The following is a 6,561-nucleotide window of genomic DNA, read 5'->3' as shown; positions in this document are numbered from 1 at the left end:
ACCCACACCCACACACCCACACACCCACACACACACAAAAGTATATACACACACACATATACACACATACGCGCACACACATACACACATACACACACGTACACAAAAATACACACCCACACACATATACACACATACACATACACACACACATACAGACCCAAACACATATACACACACATACACACCCACACATACACACATCTACACACACATATACACAGACACATACACACACACATATACACACATACACATACACACTCTCATACACACCCACACACATTTCCACACACACATACACATCTGCACACACATATACACACACATACACACACACATATACACACACATAAACAACCACACACATATACATACACACATACACACACACTCATACACACTCACGCACACACACACATACACCCACACACACACACCCACAGACACACATATACACACACACACATATAAGTTTGTATGATGACCTTGTACTTACAGAATTACATTTTACTTTGCTCAAAAACTGTATGAATTCATGTAAGATGCTGTAAATCTGTGTATTAGATTAGAATCAGTCTGACCATTGTGGCACAGACAGCCTCATACAGGGGAGCTCACACCTTCAATACTTCATCTGGGCCGACACGACACCAATTGTTAAAGTTCACTTGAGAATGTAACTTTTGATAAAAGTTTTGCAATTTACATATGAAAGAACGAAAACCATCCTGGCCATTCTAAAAGATGAGAGACTTAACAAACAATCCAGGTCTTTCTCAAGATACAATTTCAGTTGCATCACACTGTAAACATTTGCTATAAATTCTGTGTCTTGCAATCTTATTCTCCACAACCACCTGATGAAGGAGCAGTGCTCTGAAACCTAGTGCTTCCACATGTTCAACTCTAACCTGGTGTTGTGTGATTTTTAAATCTGACATTCACCCATCTCCTGACGGTTGAGCACACATCTCAAGGTCAGGACAGCGGCCCTCCGCAGGGATACAAATCGACTCCTTCTTTGGTCGCTCCACGATGGATCTCTCTGATGACTGTTCCCGTTCATTGGTTGGCTCATTGGGATCATTGCTGACATCTTGGAAGAATTCCTGGAGTCTCATTGGTCTGATGAATTCCTCACAACTTTATTCAAGTATTCTTGTTGGTGATGGGGACAAAGGGAGACTAAATTTGATTTGCGTTTCAACTTGATTTTATTAACAAAGTATTGAAACAGTTTGTAACATCATTTGGAAATGCATACAAAGGTTCTAAATCAGTTGTGTACAGTCTATGCAGAGAGAAACACATGCAGTGGGAGCTGGCTGATCCCATTGTGAACGGCAGTGACCACATCTGCAGCAAGTGTTGGTTGCTGTTAGAACTCCGGATCAGAGTTGATGATCTGGAATCTGAGCTTCAAACGCTGCGGCACATCCGGGAGGGGGAGAGTTACCTGGATGCTTTGTTTCAGGAGGCAGTCACACCTGGGAGATTAATTAATTCACATTCAGTTAGTGATCAGGCACAAAAGAGTGTGACTGTAAGTGAGGCAGGTCGGGGGAACCGGAGTTCAGGAGTGGAGGAGCCTCAGCCCTTGACCTTGTCCAACAGGTACGAGATTCTTGCTCCCTGTTCGGATGAGGAAAAGGGCTCTGGACAGGATGAGCCAACTGACCAAGGCACCATGGTGCAGAAGGCCATTCAAGAGGGGGGAACTAATAGACAAGTAGTGGTTATAGGGGATTCTATAATTAGGGGGAACAAATAGTATCCTTTGCAAGCCGGATCGGGAGTCTCGCATGGTGTGTTGCCTGCCCGGTGCCAGGGTGCGAGACATCTCTGACCGGCTTGAAAGGATATTGGAGCGGGAGGGGGAGGATCCAGTTGTTGTGGTCCACGTTGGTACCAACAACATAGGCAAGACTAGGGTGGAGGACCTGTTTGGGCATTACGAAGCACTAGGCAGGAAATTGAAGCACAGGTCCTCAAGGGTCATAATCTCCGGATTACTGCCCGAGCCACGTGCCAATTGGCATAGGGACAAGAAAATTAGGCAAGTAAACACGTGGCTAAGGGATTGGTGTGGGAAAGAGGGATTCCACTTCATGGGGCATTGGCATCAGTTTTGGAACAGGGGGGATCTGTACCGTTGGGACGGTCTCCACCTGAACCGATCAGGTACCAATGTTCTAGCGAAGAGGATAAATAGGGTGGTCAGTAGGACTTTAAACTTCTGAGTTGGGGGGAAGGGAAAGTGAAAGCGACAGGGAGTATGGAGGTAAATGGAAAGATAAGCAGCAGGATAGCATGTTTCCAGGCGGATTTAAAATTGAGGCAGACTGAGAATGCAGAAAAAAGCAAGGATAACTTAGGACATATGACTTCCAACATCTCTAATAAGGAAGTTAGCATTAAGGCACTCTACCTGAATGCTCGTAGCATTCATAACAAAGCCGATGAACTAATGGCACAGATAATAGTGAATGATTATGATGTAGTAGGCATCACAGAGACTTGGTTACGGGGGGGTCAGGACTGGCAGTTAAACCTCCATGGTTTTTCAACTTATCGAAAAGACAGAGAGGTGGGCAGAGGGGGTGGGGTTGCCTTGTTAGTTAAGAACAAAATTAAATCTATGGTATTGAATGACATCGCGTCGGATGATGTGGAGTCTGTGTGGGTGGAATTGAGGAACCACAAAGGCAAAAAAACCATAATTGGAGTTGTGTACAGACCTCCTAACAGTGGTCAGGACCAGGGACGCAACATGTACCGGGAAATAGAGAAGGCATGTCAAAAAGGCAAGGTTACATTGATCATGGGTGACTTCAATATGCAGGTGGACTGGGTAAATAATGTTGCTAGTGGATCTAAAGAAAGGGAATTCATGGAATGCTTACAGGATGGCTTTTTGGAACAGCTTGTCATGGAGCCCACAAGAGAGCAGGCTATTCTGGACCTAGTGCTTTGCAATGAACCAGACTCTATAAAAGATCTTAAAGTAAGGGAACCCTTAGGAAGTAGCGACCATAATATGGTAGAGTTCAGTCTGGAGTTTGAAAGGGAGAAGGCAAAATCTGATGTAATGGTGTTACAGTTGAATAAAGGTAATTATGAGGGCATGAGAGAGGAACTGACTAAAATAGACTGGAAGCAGAGGCTAACCGGGAAGACACTAGAGCAAAAATGGCTGGAGTTTGTAGGTATAATTGAGGACACTGTACAGAGGTTCATTCCCAAGAAAAGAAAGATTAACCGGGGAGGGATTAGACAACCTTGGCTGACAAAGGAAGTCAGGAAATGTATTAAAGAAAAAGAGAGATCCTATAAAGTGGCTAAGAACAGTGGGAAATCAGAAGATTGGGAAGGATACAAAAGCAAACAGAGGATAACAAAGAGTGTAATAAGAAATGAGAGGATCAAATATGAAGGTAGGCTAGCCAGTAATATTAGAAATAATAGTAAAAGTTTCTTTCAGTACATAAGAAACAAACGACAGGCAAAAGTAGACATTGGGCCACTTCAAACTGATGCAGGGAGCCTAGTGATGGGAGAGAAGGAAATAGCAGGAGAACTTAACAAGTACTTTGCGTCAGTTTTCACAGTGGAAGACATGAGTAATATCCCAAAAATTAAAGGGTGTCACGGGGCTGAGTTGAGTATGGTTGCCATTACGAAAGAGATAGTGCTAGAAAAGTTAAAAAGTCTTAAAAATGATAAATCTCCTGGCCCCGATGGGATACACCCTAGAGTTCTGAGAGAGGTTGCTGAGGAAATAGCAGAGGCATTGATTGAGATCTTTCAAGAGTCACTGGAGTCAGGAAAGGTCCCGGATTGACTCAGGCTGACACTTCTCCAATATACAACCCTCAGTCTGGTTGGAACTGGTTCTTCTTGAATCTTTGTAGTTCTTTGATCTTAGTTGCACGGTTCTCTCGAGCCGATAGCTGCTGTTTAATTTAGTTTGGCCAATTTTCTATCAGGTCAAATTTCTCCAGCTGAGGATCAATTGAGAATGCCTGATTTTGTTGCCATTGGCACGTGACCACACAGGATTGAGATCAGCTGCACACTGAAGGGTTAAACAAAATCAAACATTCAAATACCATTTGAGCCCACAATCTCTGGTTTAGGAAGTTAGTGCCTTACCTATGAGGTCACTGGTTTCCAACAGATAGACCTATCTGTCTGTGGATACAGCATCTTCTGTTTTGGTTGTGTTGGTGTCAGTCTAAGCTATATTCAGTCAATGTTACCACTTGAACCCCAGATTACCTGCATGTTTGGTATTTATGATAAGGTCCAATATGTCAATGGAAATGATTGAAATCTGGGGGTTCAAGGTTGGAACTGTTGGGGCTGTGGCTATGCATTTGGGTCCTTACCTTTCTTAGTCAATGTATTGAATACAATTGCAAGGAGGCTATGATGGAGATGTGAGGTAGTTAGGCCATCGTTGGAGAACTTGGAGTGCCACATCCACAGATTGGACAAACATTTGTGGGAAGGCAACCGTTGAGGCTGACTCACAGAGTTTACAGAGGGAGATGGATGGGTTAAGGGAGTGGCCAAAAATTTAGCCAATTGAAATACAATGTGGGAACATGTGAGGTCACGTAAATTTACCCCACGTCTGGAGCTGATATATTGGGATCCCTATGAATGACCTCCACCAATGATTCAATCCCCACTGTAAAAAGCAGTGGGGAAAGGGAACAGACCTGCCGGCTGACCCAAAAAATGTTAAAATTGCTTGATCACACCCTGTTTGTGATGATTGCAGTGAGAGGGTCATTGTGGAGAACCTTTACCCATCTTATAAAAACTTCGCCCAAAACAAACCGCTCCAGGGTATAGAAAAGGTACGGCCTCTCAACTCGGTCAAGGGCCTTCTCTGTATCTAGAGAAATCACCAATCCCGATATTGACCTTCCCTTTTTTAAGAATAAGCGAAATATTGGCCTCTCTCAGAGATGGCGGGAGACAATCATGGCTGTATGAGTCATTAAACATGTTGAACATCGGGCCTGACAATATGTTTATAAATTCCTTCTAGAATTCACTGGGAAGTCCATCAGGACCGGGTGCCTTTCCACTCTGAAGCTGCTTCACAGCCTCCTGCACCTCTCGCTCTGATAAGGGGACATTGAGAAAAGACTCTTGTTTGGGGGTCACACCCAGGAGCTCCAGATCCTTGAATAAAGCCTGTATTTTGGCCCGCCCCTCCTCACAAACCTCAGACTGGTATAACTTAGTGTAAAATCTCTGGAATGACACATTAATCTTTTTGGAGTCACATGTTCGGTTCCCTTCCCTAATCACCATAATGGCTTGAGGGGCGCTCTTTTTCCTAGTGAGATATGCTAAGTATTTGCCAGACCTGTCTCCATGATCATATGACCTTTGCTTTGAAAAATTAAGCTCATTCTTTGCTGTCTGCGTGAGCACGGAATTCAATGCAGGCCACAGCGCCGTAATCCTCTGGAACTTGACCAACGAGGGCCTGTCAAAGTAGGCCTTCTCAGCTGCCTTCAACCATGCTTCGAGGATTCGTTGCTGCTCACCCTTCTTCCGCCTCCTACTGGCAGAGTAGGAAATAACTGACCACTGTCATAGGCTTTGGCAATTTCCAAAAGGAAGGATTGGCTACTAACCGAGCGTGAGTTAATGTCTAGGAAAGACCAAAATTCCCGAGACAAATGCTCCACAAACGTATTATCCTTGAGGATAAAGGGATCCATTTGCCAGTGCCTTGGACCCACTGTAACGTCCTTAATCTTAACCAACAGGTACACTGGAGTGTGATCAGAGATGGTAATATTACCGATCGTACAAGGTGCCACCAAGTCCAGGGTTGCCACAGGGATTGGAAAAAAATCAATCCTAGTGTGACATCTGTGTGGATTGGAGAAGAAAACTGTAAAATCCCTGCCTGTAGGGTGGAGACACCTCCAGATGTCCACCAACCCTCACTCCACACACAGATCCACTCATTGTTTAGTTTGTACAGAGGATATCGGGGGTGGGGGCTTTGGGGAACCTCAGTACTGTGGGATCCATGAGACAGTTAAAATCTCCCCCTATAATGATATGCCAGGACTCCAGACTGATCAATTCAGAAAACAAAAAGTTGAGGGGATGAGCTGGAGGACAATAACATTTAAACACCATATTTTTCCCATTTATCAAGGCTATAAGAATTACAAACCTCCTGTGTGTGTGTCTTTGACACACTCTAGTAACTTAACCTGGAGATTCCTCCTCACCAATACAGCCACTCCCCTCCTTCTGGTATTAAATGATGTGAAGTAAACCCGATCAAAGCCATTCTGTTGTAGTTTCAAATGCTCCCTGTCATCCAAGTGCGTCTCCTGTAACAAAGGAATATCCACTTTCTCCTTTCTAAGACTCAAAAGTACCTTCTTCCTCTTAATTGGTGAGAGACTTCCCTTGATTCCTGAAGAAGGGCTGATGCCCGAAACGTCGATTCTCCTGTTCCTTGGATGCTGCCTGACTTGCTGCGCTTTTCCAGCAACACATTTTCAGCTCTGATCA

This window comes from Chiloscyllium punctatum, chromosome 18 (genome assembly GCF_047496795.1).
Source record: "Chiloscyllium punctatum isolate Juve2018m chromosome 18, sChiPun1.3, whole genome shotgun sequence".
NCBI lineage: Eukaryota > Metazoa > Chordata > Chondrichthyes > Orectolobiformes > Hemiscylliidae > Chiloscyllium > Chiloscyllium punctatum.
Note: the sequence above shows the minus strand (reverse complement) of the source record.